Source organism: Leptopilina heterotoma, unplaced genomic scaffold (genome assembly GCF_015476425.1).
Source record: "Leptopilina heterotoma isolate Lh14 unplaced genomic scaffold, ASM1547642v1 Lhet_76, whole genome shotgun sequence".
Classification (NCBI taxonomy): domain Eukaryota; kingdom Metazoa; phylum Arthropoda; class Insecta; order Hymenoptera; family Figitidae; genus Leptopilina; species Leptopilina heterotoma.
In genome coordinates, this window is record NW_025111175.1 from 957,414 (window position 1) to 977,306 (window position 19,893).

The 19,893-nt window shown below is 25.3% G+C and overlaps 1 protein-coding gene across 6 annotated transcripts in view; it reads right to left on the reverse strand.

Annotated features, from left to right (window-relative positions):
• LOC122510823 (protein Fe65 homolog) overlaps positions 1–14,665 on the reverse strand; it is a 192,529-nt gene extending 177,864 nt beyond the window's left edge. For 3 of the 6 annotated variants that reach the window (XM_043625738.1, XM_043625739.1, XM_043625735.1), the window contains exon 1: positions 13,420–13,857. The gene's annotated coding sequence lies outside the window, so the exon portion shown is untranslated. Of the gene's footprint in view, positions 1–13,419; positions 13,859–14,578 lie in introns of those variants that run through there. The other 3 variants (XM_043625737.1, XM_043625734.1, XM_043625736.1) reach the window with 2 other exon arrangements.
• Positions 14,666–19,893: the final 5,228 nt, after the last annotated feature.

Here is a 19,893-nt window from a genome sequence, read left to right on the forward strand (position 1 = left end):
ACTTTAATAAGAAAATACTGAACCGACCCGTGGAAATCCAATCGACTAGAGTAAAAATTACATCCCACAATCAATCAATCATTTTTATTTTACTCTTTTTTTGTATTTTTCCTTACATTCTAAATTTGAATTAATTGAAACTAAATAATTTGATAGTAAAAAGTGACTTACAATTTGAGTTAGTAAAAAATTACTAATGAAAAGTCGTTCACCAAATGATAACTCATAAAAAGTAACCACAGCCGATAATCAGCAGAAGATGGAAAATTATTTTGTTATGCGAACTTTATCTATTGTTTACTAACAATTGGTACTACAAAAATTTTCTACTGGTCCTAAGCTATTGCTAGAACAGTTCCAATTAATATCTGAGCCTTCAAAATTAATTTAATTCACAATTCATAAAAAGTAACCACAGCCGATAATCAGCAGAAGATGAAAAATTATTTTTTGAGCGAACTTTATCTTGTGTTTACTAATAATCTTTAGTCACGAAATTTTTTACTGGCCCCAAACAATTGCTAGAACAATTCCAATTAATATCTGAGCTACCAAAATTCATTTAATTCACAATTCATAAAAAGTAACCACAGCCGATAAGTCAGTCACTAATTCATATTAGAAAACAATTTTACTAATTTAAATCCAGAGAGTAATGAGAATATTAAAAAAATTCATTTAAATAGCAAATTGAAAATATAAATTTTACTTTGAAAGATTTCAGTGCAAAAAAATCATAAAAATCTACATTTATCTTGTAAAACTGAATGTAAAATATATAAAGAAAGAGGAATTTTGTTACATAGTCTTTTTCAAACTGCCTATTGGGAAAATCATGTGTAGCTTCTGCCGTGATTTCTTCCTTCGAAATCCGAGAAACGAGCCTTTTCCTACCATCGAATGAAAAATTTAGTCAATGACATTCTCGAAACCGAAGAAATCCGTATAGGCTGCAATGAATGTACATATTCAAAGAAATTGAATGTAAGACGAGGCAAATCATAATTCCTAACATTTTCAATATTTCACGATACACTGCATGAATAAGTCAATTACTGAAAAATCTCCGATATTTGATTCCACGACGATGTAGAATAAATAATATTCTCAAGTTAAAAATTGCCTCAAATAATTCAAATTATTGATAATTAATAATTTATTTCAAATAATAATTGCTCCAATTAATAAAGAATAATTAATAAATAATAATATTCTCAAATAATAATTTCTTCTAATTAATAATTTATCTCAAACAATAATTACCTACTCCTAATTAATAATTTTACTTAAATATTAATTACTTCTAATTAATAAATTGACTTAAATATTAATAACTCCTAATTAATAATTTTTTTGAAATAATAATTATTCCTAATTAATAATTTTACTCAAATATTAATTAATTCTAAAAAATTTTGTCCCAAGTAATAATTGATCCAAATTAATAATAAGTCCCAATTTATAATCAGTTTCAATTTATAATCAACCCAAATTAATAATTTACTCCAAACATTAATTTATCTCAAGTAATTATTACTATCTACCAAATAATTTGTTCTAAACAATAATTACTTTCAAACATAAATTTACCTCTAATAGTTATTTATTTTCATCAAACAATTAGTATCAACTTTAATTATCAATAATTTCCTCTCAAACAATAATACTTATCTTAATAATAAATAAACATATTTTATGGCTAATTTTTTGAAAATTTCCCCTTCCTTTCGATAAAGTGACGGGAAATTATTTTCAAATTAGAAGCGACAGATTTCTAATTATAAACAAATGGGTGTGGTTTAGAATAATGCGGAAGGATACAAAGGATACTGAAACTGAGGGAAACGAGGGTACAAGAGGAGAGAGAATGAAGGTTGGGGTGTTAACGTTTTAACGCCCTTCGCTCTGTTGACCTTTGTGTCTCAACTAAGCTCTAAATTTCACGAATTTCTGCTATAGGAAACTTCTCCAAACACAGCCATAAATTTTCCTCGAAGAGATAACCCTGCTCCAAACATGTCTACTGTCTTTTTTACATTTACATCCCTCTCGAAATTATATTATTTTTTTTCTTTTCGAAAAAATAAAATTGAAAAAATTAATCATCTAGAAAAAAAAATAAATAAAATTGAAAATTAATCAGTACAAAAAAAAATGAAATTGTCAATTAATCATTAAAACAATCAAATTGGGGATTAATTATTACAGACAAATTAAATTTGAAATTAATCATTAAATCAATAAAATTGGAAATTAATCATTTAAAAAAATAATCAATCAAATTTTTCGCAACTGTTCAGCAAATTTTAATAAAGTCACGAAAAATTCACAAAACTGAAAATTAAAAATTTCTCAAATAATTATTCCATTCAAAAGTAAACACTGTCAAATGAAAATTAAACAAACTTATTTTTCCCAACTGGAGTTAATTTCTATTGTTTATATTCAAATGAAAGAGAAGGTAATTATCTTCTTTAATTAAAATTTAGATTTCCCATGTTTTTTCAAAGTTCGAATGGAAGACCTGTTTAAAAAAAAAAAAAAAACTATAGCATGAATATCCACTCTTTTTTACAAAAAAAGTTTTCTCGGAAATGTAATGGGGTAGTTTTTGAACTCAAAGGCAATATGAACTTTTTAAATAAATATTGAAATATTTAATGGCTGTTAACTGGCCTGGTAAAAGCAATATAAGATGAAAGGATTCACTGAATTAGGTCAAATTGAGAGTTAAAGTGGTGAATCGAGTTGAAGCCAATCGATAATTTCACGAAAGATTGAACACTTTTCAACTTTATATAGGCAATCTTTTTATTAATAGACGTCAATGAATTTTGAGCCTCCTCAAAAGGATTCACTGTTTATCGTGTATATAACATAGAGAAAAAATTCATTTCTGTTTAAAGTGTATAATATATATAAAATATTTAAAAAATTTTATCCAGTAAAAAATTTTTGTTGATTTGGAAAAATTATTTGCTTTGACTTGTTTTTCGATTAAAAATGAATTTTTCTTTGATTCAAAGAAAATTTATTTGATTCAGAAACAATTTATTTGTTTATACGTATACACTTTTTTTTACTAAACATTCCCATCACAATTTTGATGAAACATTTTAACCGTCCAAAATCCTCACCGACAAAACTCAGAAAATCCCCCGAATAAAACTTTGCGTGTAGGTAATTCGTTAAACGTTAATCGTGGTTAAGGAAAAGTTTTGCTATTACCAAACCGAAAAGTTAATTACTTACGTTCATTGAGGATATAAAAGGGACTAAAAACCCAAATCTGTTAAATTATAAGTTGAAACATCAAACGGAACATCATCTTTATTTGATCCAAGTACAAATTATTTGATTCAAATAAAATTATTTAATTCAGTAAAAATTATTTGACACAAATAAATATTTAATTGATAATAAACAGGTAATCGGTTATTTGATTCAAATCGAGAATAAAATAATTTTTTTCAGTGCACCGTAATCATTTTTATAAATACCAAAGAAGAAAAGAAAAAAAGTCCTGAAATTAGGCAATTAAAAATCTATTGGTACTTGAAAACAAGATGAAAAGCAATTAAACATGACTCATCAAAGAAAAGTGAATTACTTTTCACAATATAAATAAAAGTAGAGACTTTCTTTAAAGTTTCAAAATTATCCTTCTAAATACTGTTTAACTTAGACTAAGTATTTAATGAAATTTTGGACTCAAATCGAAAGTTGAAATTACTCTTGAATATTTATAGACTTATTTAAATATTAAAGCCAATGTGCAAATACGCTAAGCACAATAATAATTTGAATATTAATTATATTGTTTACTATTATTATATATTTAAAAATGCTTTTTTTTTTAAATAAATAGCATACTTTCTCTCAAGATGTATATATATATAGATTACTATGGACAAAATACGTTTTACGTCAATGTCGAATTCAATAGAATTTTCTATCTTCGACGTTGAATTTCCACGAAGTTAACGCTAGCAACGCGCGGGAGACTGCGAGAATACGTCTGTCGAACTTATATAAACGATCACCCATCTCCCAGTTTCATTTCGCGTTCCGTTGCACAATGGCTCAAGCCAACCCCCAACTCCAAACACGTCACATTTTTCTCTCCTTTCTCCCAACCATAATTGTCGTAACTCTCTGTATTTTCCCTCTTTAGCACCACTAGTCATCCACTGTACACTTTCGTTTATACCAATAACCTATTGACTATTTTTTATTCTTATATTCCTATATAATAATCAACCCTTGTCTATTATTTTCACAACGCAAAAATTAGACACCAAAAAAATACTCTCTCTCTCTCTCTTTTACTTCTTTTTAAAATTTTAAAATGTTTATTTATCGTGGTTGAATGTTTACTTTTGTAATCAGTGATGAACAACTAACTGTGAATGAAAAAATAACTGTGACGCGATCTGAAGAAAGGGACCTTAGAAGCATATCATTTTAAGGTTGGGTTAGAGTTACTTTTTTCTTGTTTGAAAGTTTCTTTTTACTTATTTCGAATTAAAATCAGTGTTTATTAAATATTTTAGTTTTAATGAAGACTTAAACATCAATGATTTATATTGACAGTTGATCCTTTTATTGTATTTTCATTTAGAAAATTGCAAACATAACCTATAATTTTTTGCTTCTAAGGTCCCTTTCTTCAGATCGCGTCACTACTAATTATCAAAAAAAAAGAAAATAAATAAAAACTAGTTTCTAAATTTAAATAAACGTTTCACTCACTCTTAATTATCTATACTTTTTAAAAAATTAATTAAAAATAATCAAAGTTCAAATTTTTTATTTTGGTTCAATTTTTATTTTTAATAATTTTTTAGTTCAAATAAAAAAAAGTTGACAATTTCTGTAACTTTTTACTAATAACTAATTATTAATATTTACTATTCGCTATTTACTACTAATAATAATTAGTTACTTGCTACTAATAATTAATTAGTTACTTGCTACTAATAATTAATTATTTATTTACTAATAATTAATTGTTTCCTGCTAATTGCTAAAGTAAAAATTCTAATAGTATTTAGTTATTTTTTACTAATTCAGTTATAAAGGATAATAAGTTATAAACAACTAATTTTAATGATAAAAAGTCAGTCACTATTTCAAATAGTAATTGTTTACTAATCAAATAGTTAATACTATAACTAACTATCCTTTCTAAATTTGAATGAATAAAAATGTTTAATGAAATTAATGTTTAATTTAAATTAGAGACTGATTTTTTACTTTTGAATTAATAAATTTTTCTAATAAGTAGTAATTTCTACTAATTTATTAGCAAAATTTACTAATTCAAATTTAGAGAGTTAGTTTAATTCAAACTAAATTTTCTGTAACCAATTTAATTAGTCAAATTTGAATATTTTTGCAGCTGCATATTTCCTAATAATTTATTATTTTTTAATAATAGTAAATTATTTTTTACCATTAGTTATTTTCTACTAATAATCAGTTACCTTCTACTAATACTTAATTATTTATTTGCTGATAATTAATTATTTTCTGCTAATTACTAATGCCAAAATTTGACTAACAATCAGTAATTTTTTACTAATTCAGTTTTAAAGAGTAATTAATTAAAAAATAAAAATTTTAATGGTAAGAAATCAGGCACTATAGTAGTATTTTACTAACCAAATAATTACTAAAAACTAATTATTACTATAATTCAAACTAAATTTTTTTTAAACTATTTCAATTAGTTAAGTTTGACTATTGACGTATTTTTTTTACTAATACATAATTAGTTATTTTCTACTAATTACTAAAGGCAAAATTTTACTACTAATTATTTATTTTTTACTAACTGCTGATGCAAAAAATTCATCTAACATTTTACTAACAATTAGTTATTTTTTACAAATTCAGATTTAAAAAGTATGAAATATTTTGAGAACTAAATTCTTAAAACATAAATAAAATGTTAAATAAATAAATTTTTTTATAGAAATAACAAATAGGAAAAATTTTAATATTCCTTTTTTCGTTTAGTATAGAAATAAAATGTACTAACATAATAAAAAATTTAATTCTACTTTAAAATTTAAAATAATCTTTTAATTTTATATTTATAGAAGCTTGAAAATTGCACTGGAAAATTAAACCAATTAAGTAAAAACAATGCGAAAACAAAAATAGAAATTTTCAACTAAAATGCTGCAAAAAAGAAACAATGGTAAAAAATGAGAGAAAAGTAAAAACCAAACGTATCATAAAAAATCCTATACTGGAGGGTAGAATACCTCGAGAACGAGTGGAGAAGAAAAAATAATTCGTGTTCCTCTAAGCGAAGAAGCATAATTTGCTTAGTTGATTGAATCGCAATTTTTGAAAATTTTCTGCAGGAAATTTTAAATTTCTTTCATTATTAAACAAAATTTAATTAATTTTATGAGAACGCAAGAGAGAGAGAGAGAAGTGTTTCTTTCTAAATACCAAGTTTCACAATTATATAAAAATGCATTCTCCGAGGGATTTTCTATCTAGTAAAATAATAATATTTATAAACTAATGTAAATAAATGCTTCCATTACCAACTAACACGCATACATAATATTATTTTCATGAAAAAGAAATAAAAGCAGCATATATGAATTTTATAAGCTTACATATATGAAACTCGATACTATTTTTTTTTTTTTTAATTTAAAATGGAAAAATTCATATATGAAAATGAAAGAGCCAAATGGAATGAAAATTTAATTCGATACCGGAGCGGTTTAATGATTTAAGTTCTCCAAAGATCATTTTAATCCCGTTTTGCAGTTCATTGCTTTGTACTCTATATTGAAATGAGAGGAGTTAACATTCACAAATGCCATTACGTCACAATAGAGGGTATTATATTATATATATTAATACATTTAAACGAAATTTGTTTAGTTTCCGTATTAATTAAATTTATAAATCCAAAATAAATTGTATTCACAAAGTATTTTCATTATACTAAAAAAAATCTACATATTCCAGAGGATAAATAATTATTCATTTGTTTAATAATAAACGAGTTATCAAATAAATTTGAAAATATGAGAGTTTTTGGAATTATTAAACAAATTTAAAATTTAAAAATGCAATTTAATAATAGTTGTGTATACTTTTGAAAAAAAATCTATTCTATAAGAACTGATATAATTATTAATTCAAATTTTTTATTCATTTAAATTATATTTGTAATTTTAATTTAATAACTAAAAAGAATGAAAGTTTCTTTTTAATAAAGAAAATTTTTTAATAAAAAAATATGTTCTTTCGTTTAAGATAATATTCCAGGTGGAAAATAAATGTTTTATATTTAAAAATTGAGAAATATTGTTTTTTAAAGAAAGAGGAAATTTAATTTTCAGGAGGGATCGAACCCCAGTGCTCTGACCCACTGTACCAAAAAAACCCCAGCGCTTAACGACTGCGACTACCATTAAATTGATAATTCTTCTTCTATTTTTTTCTGTATTACTTTAAAAAAATATCAGTTTTTTTTGTAAATTTAGATTTAACTTTTTTTAGAATTTAAAATAAGGACAGAATATTAAAAAAAATTGAAAATTGACTAAATAAATTTTATTTTGCTTTCATAATTCACTGTCTTTTGTTATCTAAAATTGCCACTTACGGTTTTTGTCGAGCCCATTTCGAAATTCACGATTCAATTACACTTTTACATACTCTATTTTTTATTTTTCCAAGAGGAATCGAACCCTAGACGCACTACTCCAAACTCCAACACTTAACGACTGAGACTATCATTAAATTGAAATTTCCCTTTTGATTTTTCTATAAGAATGCGTGAAAAACTCGTGCTATTTTGAAAATAAAGATAAAAATTTTCTTTATAATTTAAATTCAAGATAGAAAACTAAAAAAATTGATAATTGCCTAAATAAATAAACTGAATTACGGTTAATTATTAATTTCGCTTTCATAATTCACTGAAAATTTTCAATTCCTTTCTCCTATGTAACCAATTGTATTTTTAGTATCAAAAAGATACACTAACACACTCACTATATTCGTACTTTTTTTCATTAAAAATAAATTCTTCATTTTCAATATATAACTTGATAATTCGCTTTCAAATTTCACCTTGAAAATACCATTTTACGTTTCACAGCACCCATAAACAATAAACATTATGTCTGATCAGGCGAACTAGAACCATTCGCGGGAGTATCTAGATATAAAAAGAGTTCAGAGATGTTTTGAGGTTAAGGTCAGACCTTGAGAGAGAATAGACAAGACACACCGAGAAAAGAACAAGTGCGGAGGAGAGAACATATATATAGAAAAGAGAGAGAGAGAGAGAAATAGAGAGACAGAGCAAAAAAGTGAGAGAACAGCATTACAGTATTTTGTTTAAAAAAAAAAAGAGAAGAGCCAACTGCAGAAAGCGAAAGACAAGCAAAACTTTGAATTTCGTGCGTAAGGATGTCGCCAAGAGAGTATTGACGCCGAGAGAGCTGCTTTTAAATATTGCATCCAAGTCACGTTTCTGGATCGTACCCTCATCCCGCGACCGTCTATGCTGCACACAAGCGTTTCCTTATAGGAGCCGAACGTCGCATAACTACCGCAAGGTTTCCAGGGAGACAAAGGCGAGAGTGAGACAGGAGAGAAAGAAAGAAGCGTACGAAAGAAAAATATATCCCTGGCCTCTGCTCACCCAGGATACAGCAAATAGACTCCTTCCAACCAGACAAGAGTCGAATTTCTAAAACAAGACTCCTCTCGGAAAAAGAATGCATTTATTATACTCACGTCGGCAATTTTACGGATTTCATATATATATATACAGAAAAGAAGAAAAAAAAGAAAAAAATTAGTTGAAATACATTCTTGGCACTTGGAATATATTTGCAAATATAAACTTGTCTCCTCCTATTTCAAAATCTCGTTGAATGCATTTTATTTTTTAGAAACAAAATTTTTCTGTCACTTGTAATCAGCGTATTTTTTTTTAATTTTACTTCCTTCGATGAAATGAACCAAATTTATTTTTGATAAAAATTTCGAAAATTAAAATTTAAGAAAATCCTTAATGGAAAAAAATCTAATCATCAGGAATCGAACACTGGCCCTATTGCTGTTACGAATCCAATACAACTGATCAAGCTCACTACAAACGATCACATGTTAGAAATTCAGTGCTGAAATTTAACAATTTCGATTTTCCAAGTTTATTACATTTTCATGCGGTTAAAAATTCAAAATTTTAAAATTTTATTAAAATTTCCTACTTCCTTAAAATAAAAATAAAAATCTCGTAAAAAATTATTAACGCCGTCCTCGAGAGAAGATAATCAATGCATTGTAAAAATTTTATTTGATTCAAATGTTGCTACAACCATATTAAAAAAGTGTTTGCACCAAATAAATTCAAAACAAATAAATATTTATTTATATCAAACAAATATTTATTTACATGCTTTCTAAATCTTAATTAATTGAAAATAACTAATTATTAGTTAAATCATGGCTGACTTTTTGGTTCAACAATTAGTAAAAAATAAAAAATTATTAGTAGAAAATTACTAATTTTTATTAAATAAATAACTACAAAAAAGTCCAATTTCACAAATTAAATTACTCTCTAAATTTGAATTAGTAAAACTGTTTATTGATTTGAATTAGTGACTGACTTTTCGCTTTTCAATTAGTAAATTTTACTAATAAATTAGTAGAAATTATTATTTATTAGTTAAATTTACCTAACCAAAAAAAAATTTAACCAATAATAAAAATTAAACAAAAATTTTATACAGTTTTTTGCCCACTTCTGTTAATTTTTACTATATTTTCAAAGTAAACTTTACCATTTACGAAATGCATATTATATTGTGCACACAGCAAACAATTTTAAAAAGAATTTTTTCAAAAATTCTATTGTAATCTAACTTTTTCCTATACAAAAATTTAAATACCTTTTCGAATTTTCACATGTATGTAAATGTTAAGTTAAAAACTTAACTCGGCTTTATTAAGTCGTTTGAAATAATTTCCATATAACGACGACCCTTTTTTGCCTTTTCAACGAGTATAGAGTTTGGTTTTCCGAAACAATTAAATTCTAAATAAAACAACACTTCAAAAAATGAACAAAACTAAATTGTAAAACGTTTCAGCTCGATTGGCAATCAAACTAAAAGTGTTAGAATGTAAATTGTCGTTTTTACATACGCTTACAAAAATTTTTTAAAAAAGACTAAACTAAATTTTTTTTACAAAAAACTAACCCTGGGGAAATATTTTTAAATTCTCATCAAATAAAAAAGTATTATTTTATTAATATTTTCAACGCTTTAAAATATTTTTCAAAAATATTTAAATATTTTAAAATTTTTAAATACTTGAGAATGTTTTTAAAAATATTTCAGAATTTTTAATACATTAGGGTATTTTTAAAAATATTTCTATATTTTTAAATAGATCAGAATATTTTATAAAATTATTGTACTATTTATTAAAAAGAGCTACAATTCTTAAATTTTCTGCTTCCCTTATATGACAGTTCAAACAAAAAACTAAAATCATGACAATATTTTTTTTTTTGAATTTCAAGAATAAAAAAAAATTCTCCTTATTTTCTATTTGTAACACGTCCTTTTTATATATAAATATATATTGTGTATATCTAGAGAACATTGCTTCAAGGGAAACTCAAATAAAATCCCTGACCTATTTTCTAGTTTCGACCATGCTCTGAACCAAGGAAGCCTTTATATGTAGATACAAAAACGGAATATGCCATCTGAATACCTAAAGTTTTCTTAATCTCCTTTGTATAGTGAAAATAAACTTTTGATACTTTTTAATACCGTGAACTTTAAATTAAAATCCAATTCTATTATATATAGAAAATTTTTGATTAAATTTTAATGCAATTTTTCAAAAAGAAAATAAAAAAAAAAAAATTTTCATTAGGAAGGAAAAATGTTTTAAAAATTTCAAATGTTTTTAAACAATTAATATTCAGTGATGTTTAAATGATAATAATTAAATATTACTGCGATCAAATAGATTTAATTAAAAGCTAATTATTCACTGAACTGCCAAGAAATAATAATTAGTTCTAAAAATTAAAATTGTAATTTGTAGAAAACACCTGTTTATAATTCTCGTCAAAAGATAAATTAAATAAATAAAAAAAATTTCATAATAATAATGTATTACTCTCTAAATGTGAATTTGTAAAAATGTTTTTTAATTTAAATTAGAGACGGATTTTTTGCTTTTGAATTAGTAAGTTTTACTAATATATAGTAATTTCTACTAATTTATTAATAAATTTTACTAATAAAAAGTCATTTCTTCTAATTTATTAGTAAAATTTACTAATTCAAAAGCAAAGTCAGTCACTTAGCATAGTCAGTAAACACTTTACTAATTTAAATTGAGAGACTAGAATTGAAATATTTTTTAAGAGGAGCGGGAGGGAGAATTTTAATTTTAAATAAAAGAAAATATTGAAACACGAAATTACGACTTAGGTATAAAAAAGATATATATTCATAAGTTGCAAATATATCATCCAAGAGCATCATTAAGATATAGTCATATAAACTTGCTATCTAAAAATTTTCTTATTCTTTTTACGATTTCTCTCTCTCTCTCTCTTCCTATATATATATAAGGATATATCATAATTTAAATTGTAATCACAAGAAGAGTTTTGAAATTGAACAAGAATTCTCTATTAAGAAAACCTCTGGGAAAAAAAGTAGTTTTCTACCAAAAGCTCTTTTCTATCTCTCATCTTCATACAGCATGAGAACTGGAAGAGAATAATGGTTCAGTAGTAATAGCCTGTCTGACTTGGTCAGACTGACGTTCCATTAAAGCTCTTTCTACTGACAAGAGATATTTAGTCCTGCCTTTAAAAGGGATAGACATCGATATTCCATAAATTATTTCGACTCCACGACTTTCTATAATTTATACGACTGACAACAAATTCAAAATTTAAATTAAAAAAAGAAAAAAATCTCGTACCTCATTTTTTTTCCTTAATATAAGAAAATGAGAAAAAATAATAATAATACACACAAATTTTACGATATTTATAACAATCGATATTCTAAATAAAAATAATAATTATAATATAAATAAAAGATGGTTTAGTTTTTCTATTTGGCCATTAGGTCAAACAGAAAAACTAAAACATCTTTTATTTATATAATAATTTTATGGCTTCCAAAAAATGCATTGAATTTATAATTATAATAATTTTAAATATAATCATTAAAATTAAAATAATCACAATTTATTATAATTAGATTTTTAATTAAAATAACTACAATTATAACAATTATAATGAAAATAATTTCGATTATAATTATAATATTAGTTGCAAATAATAATTACTTGATGTTTTTGCTATAACTTTTTTGTAATTATAACTGTAATTACTAATTAGTAACTAATTGATAACAATTGCAAATAAATATAATTATAATGATTGTAATTATTATAACTACAATAATAAATCCAATAGATAATTAAAAGTAATTATAGTCAAAATAATTATAATTAAAAATAATTGTAATTATAAAAATTTCAATTATAATAATTTTAATTATATAAATTGCAATTATAATAATTTTAATTAAAATAATTACAATTACAATAATTATAATTTTATTAGAATAATAATTATAATAATTATTTAACATTTTATTATTATGTTAATTATACTAATTATAATTATAAGAACGATAATAATAAATTTTATAAACATACATTATTTATACACTGAAAAATAATTAAATAAATTGAAATAACTAATTTTATTAAAGTTCATTTGATTTAAATAAAAAATTACTTGTCGAAAAGAAATATTTTTTTGATAATCAACCAATAAATTATTTCATACAATTTTTAGTATTCAGTGTAGGTACAATATGATCCAAATTTAATTTAGAAATCCAAATTTAATATTAACTAAAGCTAAAAAAATCCTATAAAGTAAATACAATTTCCTTGTTCATAAACAATTTAATAAGCAATTTTTAAAAAACAATAAAAAACGAAACTTGCCAAAAAATAAGAACAAAATAATCACAAACTGTAAAGAACGAAAGCAACAAATGAACTAATATTTTATATAAATTCAACGTTTCCCATAGTTCAAAAATGAAAAACAATTTTTTTTTTGAGAAATTCAAAATAAAAACAAACTATTGTTAAAATAAAGACAACAAAGGATATTGTATCAAATAATAAAATTCAAAACAAGAAATATTTTCCAACAACAACAACAAGAAAAATACAATTCGCAAGCACATACTATTCATCAGAAATAACAAAATAACAAAAGAAAAAACCAAAAAATACGATTTCATGAGAAGACAAACAATCGAAACATTATAAACATAATAAATATTTCATGAGACTTGCCATGAAGGCCAAGAAGCTGATGATAGAATTCCCGGGCACTGCTTTCTTTTTTATCAAGGGATGATCGTCTCCTTTCTTTCTTTCTTTCTTTCTGTCTTTATTTTCTTTCTCTTTGTGCTTCTTTTTTTTCAAGCTCACTTTGTTTTCACAAAAACACGTCTCTAATAAACAGTTTTCTTTTTTTCTTTGTATATTATATTTTCTGTAAAATATGTTACGTCATATATGAATATTTTTGGGATATATATTATATCTCGTTTATAAATTCGCGTGCAATTATTGACTTTAATGTGTGCGTGATGAATGAGGAAAAAAATAATAACAACAATAAAAAAAAAATGAAGAAGCAAACCACGAGAGAACTGAGAAACGTGACAGCGCACGAAACTCTCTCCTCTCCTCTCAACAAAAACCAGATGATAAGGTTAGACCCTTATAGTCGAGCGAATAGTTCTAGGGGAGAACACACAGTGGCGCTGGTGTTGTTGGTTGAAGAACGGCGCAAACCAACCCCTAAATAATCACCCCTCCATTCTTCCCCAGTAAACGCAGGGACGGAACAATTGTGACAAACACCCCTGTTCAACAATCTATAAAATGTAGAGTATAGAGAAAATTCTCCTCCACCTCCCTTTCACCACGACGACCTTCTGTATAAAACTCATCCCTCTCTTTATTACACTACATATACATTTCAAACACTGAATCATCAGAATGAAAACGATCCGCGATGAGAACAAGAAAAATATGAGTTGCGTTTTGTTAATTTATTGAAATCGTTTATGTAAAATTTCCCTTCCCTCTAATTTAAGTAAAAGCCAAATTATATAATTTGATTGAAACGCAATTTTAAGTAATTGCAAGAAAAAAAAATTGTTTGAGCCATCAAATTCTCAATTAGAGACTAGGGAACATTTTTTGTTATAATTATTGAAAGTATAATTGCGATTAGTAATTATTTCGAGGGGGAATTTACTAATTAGAAGAGTGAACAGTGACTACTTTATATTTCATTCAGAGTAAATTTTATAATCTTATATGTAAAAATAAATATAATATTATTTACAATTACCATTAGTATCATTAGAAGTCTTCTCCGTATTCAATCTCTCTTTCGATATTAATCTCACAATTGGATACTTTACACAATTGGACTTACTTTCAGTAATCTGTTTTACTTTCCCATCTCTAATGGGAATATCGTATTTTATGTCCTCTTTCTGTAGTATCATTTTCTGTCAGAATTCTAAAAATAAGCAAATAATAATGTATGATTAATATAAGATAATAGTAAGATTTGCCTAATAAACAGTACTCTCTAAATTTTAATTATTTAAAAATAAATAAATTAATAGTAAAAGTTAGTTACTAATTTAAATAGAAATATTTCACTAATGAAACAGTAAATAGTAAATAATTATTAGTTAAATTTACTTTTAGGTTAGGTCAAACTAAATTTGACTTATATTCACAAATTAGATCAGTAATTTTGTAAGAAATAACTGAATGAATACTACCTACTTTAATTAATAAAAACTATAATTATAAACTACTAATTATAAATACTATAAATTATAAACTACTATTATAAACTACTAATAATTTAATAATTTAAATTTAAAGAGTAGTCTTTTTAAAATATTATTAGAAAATTCACAAATAGGACAAGATATTACAGCAAAGTTCCCAATTTATCTCTGCACAAAAAATCGCATTTTAATTATTTCCAGATAAATAAATTTTAGTAAGTATTAGTAAAATTTACTCAAGTGTCAAACAAATATATAAAATATTTTTGAGACAAGATTAATTACTTTACATTGCATACAATTATTATTTTACTAATCAAGCATGGACATTTTTAAACATATTTTTTATGCATTAAACAAAAAAATATATATATTAAATAAATATAAATTGTTCAAACAATTTTACAAAATCCAGAGTAAATCTTACTAATTTTTTTTTTAAATTTACTTATTAAAAAAAATAACCACATTACTTATTAGATAGCTAGATATTACTTATTACCTTAGACTCCATTAATTTTTTCCAGTTTGCGAATTCCTCTGAAACAAATAATTCCCACATAGAAGAAGATATTGCAGAAGCCATCTAAGCTGACAGTGAAAAATTTCAACTTTCCTTACAATAGAATATTGAGTAAACCTTATAATCCTTATTTAGAAACAAGTAGATATGCAAATTAGGTAGAGTAAGACACTCTTATGCATTTTGTTTTGGAAAGAGAAAGAAATTATGGTTAAATTTGAAAAGAGATAGTCATATCTCAATTCTACTAGAAGACGAAGTTAATAAGAATAAGATTTTCAGACAAAGATATTCTTATGGCAGTTGTAATTGTGTAGAAAAAGATAAACAATTTTAAACGAAGAAGATCTTATGTTGTTCTTCCTATGGCCATTTGAAGGCAAAAAAGTTTACATGTTAAAAATATTAAATTCCTAAAATTTAAAAAATCGTTCTCAAATATTTTTCCTAGCCTAAACTCGCAATGAGATGAAAGTTAGGTAAAGAGTCTAGCTTCAATTTGGTACTAACCGGAAGTTGATATCTTGCAGACAAGAAAACTTATGGCCATTTAAAGGCAAAAAAGTTTACATATTGAAAATAAATTCCTAAAATCTTAAAAATCGTTCTCAAATATTTTTCCTAGCCTAAAAAGTTAGGTATAAGGTATGAGATAAAAGTTAGGTAAAGAGTCTAGCTTCAAATGGGTACCAACCGAAAGTTGATATCTTGCATACAAGAAAACTTATGTCTTGTGATCACTGACATTTGAATATTACAAAAAAATGTCCCTCCTATTCCAGCGGAAAATTTTTTTGAAAGCTTTCAAAGAAACTTATAGAGGAGTTTCTGCAATATCTTGTGCTATGTGGGTTATACAATATATTAATAAGGTTATATGAGCTGTTTTTATTTTTAATTAAACAAATAATTAAAAATTAAAATTTAATTTAATTATGAAAGTAAATATTATATCGACAAATAAATTATACATTTTAGGCTTTAATTTTATTTATCTGCATGGTAACATCAACATATGAGGGGCTGGATCTTACAACAACACAAAAAATTTTTACAGCGGTATTCGTTAACCCCTGACACCTCCAAAAATAATTTTTTTTAAATAAAGTTTTTCACTATCTTATAGAAAATTTGCTTGCGCATCTTTTTTCTTCTTATCATTTTTTTTTATATTTATAACATTTTTTGAAAAAAAAGCCAACGATTACCGCTGTTGAAATTTCCAGCCCCTCATAAGAGAACAGCCTCGGTAACTGATATGTTTACCGTGAATATCCTAGTTTCCGTCTACGTCCTAGTTTCCGTCCATTTTTAAAATTTTTTTTATTTAAATTAATTTTTGAATATAGATTATTACTAATATATGATAATTATAGTTATAATTTTACAGAGTATGTATATATTTTTAGTTCACATAAACAGATTTAAGGAAATAATTTTTTTATAATTACTCTTGTTGTTAAAATAATAGTGGACGGAAACTGGGGCTTATGGTCATGTTATTCAGTGTGACATTTTTCCATAGTAAAGTATATGGGGCACGTGACCAGTGAATAACATAACCTTAAGGTCATGTTATTCAGTATTCACGTGCCCCACAGTAAAGTATATGCGGCACGTGACCACTGAATAACATGACCTTAAGTGGACGGTAACTGGTACATCCACACCTTACATACAAAACGACAAATTTTAGTTCTTAAAAAATAAACCAAAATTTGTCATATTTCTTTCCTGAAAAAAGTAGAAAACAAACAAAGCAAAGACAAAGAAACATAAAATACAATGTAAAACAATATTTAAAGCAATTAGAAAATATGGATTGTCCATATATTACGTCACACTTCAAGGAAAAGGAAAGGAGGCAGTAATTTTTTTGTGCGCCTACCTACAAAAAACCTAGGTCCTAATTACCTAACAATATATGGCATCGATATGGAAGGAGGGGGGGGGAGGCAAAAAGGGATGTAAAGTATGTGACGTTATACGTGGATGACCCAATATTTATTAATTGTATTAAATAGCAAATATAAAACAACATAGTGACGAAAAAGATATATCAAATTTAAATAAAGATGAAACATAACCAAATAAGGTTTTCACTGGTACTCCAGTGGTACACACTGCGTCAAACGCAGGTGTCTGGTTCGTGTGTATGGTTGCACACTGCTTCAAACGCAGGTGTCTGGTTCGTGTACGTATGGTTGTACACTGCTTCAAACGCAGGTGTCTGGTTCGTGTACGTATGCGGCAATTTTTTCCGAAGTCCCTACCTAAACAAGTATTTATCACGGTGAAAAAAAAATTATTCCATTCTTTCATACAAAAAAGCTATTCCTTCCTACCCCGTATCTATTAAATACAAACCTATTTTTAAATCACAGGTACTCGCACAATTACTCCACGTTTCTCTCACATACCGCCCAGATGCAAATTGACCTACACTAGGGATAAAGGGGCACGTTAGGCTCACCCATACGTCCCGGGACGCATCCGTCATCTGAGCTCAAAACCTGCTCACACATTCGGAAATAGAAAATAGAAATTAATAAACAACACACTGGATAAATTTTTAATTCACATTTTTAATTCCTAAAGAAAGTGAGAAAATATTTAGTATTTAATAGTAAGTAAAAGTATTTAAAATATTAAGTTAAAAGTATTTATTAACAAGTTTAAAATTTGAAACCAAAAAAAATTGCTTTTTAATGAACCTTGTTCTCTATTAAAATTTTGATAAATTAATTGTTAAACTTTCAGTTCTGTTGGTAAACATAGAAATAAAAATTTAATGAATCGAATTTTTAATTGTTATTTTTCGAAATGAAAGAAAGTTATACTTTAAATTATGAGAAAAACATTAAGTAATTAAAAAATTATTCAGTGTAGATAAACATGCATAGATACAAAGAAATGTACAAAGAAACATTGCAAAAAGTATTAAATTTTGTAGTCAATAAAAATACTACAAAATAATACATTTTTTCAATGGCGTCACTATGTTGTTGAAATTCCTTCCCTGTTTTAAGAAAATTTCAAAATTTAGTTCAATTTATTTTATTTAATTTATTGAAAATATAATTAAGTTTGAAAATTACCAATATAAAATTTCAATTTAATTATTAATGTTATGTTATTCAGTGGTCACTATGGTTCCCATAGTAAAGTATATGGGGCCCGTGAACATTGAATAACATTACTGTAAGGTTATGTTATTCAGTGGTCATTATGGTTCTCATAGTAAAGTATATGGAACACGTGACCACTGAATAACATTTTAAGCTTAAAAGAAGAGAAAATATTTGCAAAATAGCTTAAAAGTGATAATTTAATAATTGATATTCAATTTTCTATTTTAATTTACTCTAAGTAAATTTAATTAAAGGAAATTAATTGAAAAAGTGAATTAAACAGGGAAGGATAAATAATAACAGTTCATTATGAAAAAAGGAGTCTGACTATCACAGTTTGTGATAGTCGACATTGTGAATCCCACGGTGGATGATGAGCCCACGTTGTGGCGATGGGATCCTACGTCATCGCCCATTCTGGGCCACCCCCGAAGATCCCTGGCTTTTCATTGCACTTCTGCACCAGGTCGGGGGCCACACGGAACCGTAAAATTAAAATTTTAAAAAATAAATAAAAAATAGACTAAATAAACTACTAAAAAAATAACAAAAAAACGGCAGTGTGCTGGGGCCACTTTTCTTCTCCACATCTTTCCCGGTCCTTTAGATCGTCGAATTGCAGAATGTCCAGCAATGATTATAAGAATAAAATTCCCTGATTTTTTCCTAACCTTGATTCTAGTTTCTTAGAACAAAAATAGTTTTTTTACAATTTTAACAATAAATTAATATCTAACATCTCTTTATCGATTAATTATCAAAACAAATAATAATAAAAACAATTTAAGTCTTGTTAAATTGAAAATAATAATATTAAATAATAAAATATAATAATATAAAGAAATTGAAAATAATAGCAAATAATTAAAAATAAATAAATTTAAAATAATAAAACAAAATTAAGTGAAATAGGCAAAGAGAAAGAACTCAATAAAAGGATATATACCACGTTGAACCTCAGACCCCTAAACAAACAATTTAGGTCTTGTTAGATTAAAAATGTTTCGTTGATTAAATATTAATGTTATTTTTTTAAAATAACATTTGTTTTTTGCAAATTATTTAAGTAATAATCGCAAAATAATTACGTGATAATTTCAAATTAGTTAAGTAATAATCAGAAATTATTCACGTAATAATTACAAATTATAATTAGTAAAATAAATAAAATTAGTAAATTAATAGTTAAATATAATTGCAAAATAGTTAAGTAATTATTGCAAATTATTTAAGCAATAATTGCAAATTAGTTAAGTAATTTAATTTTGTAGAGAATTGAAAATACTATTTA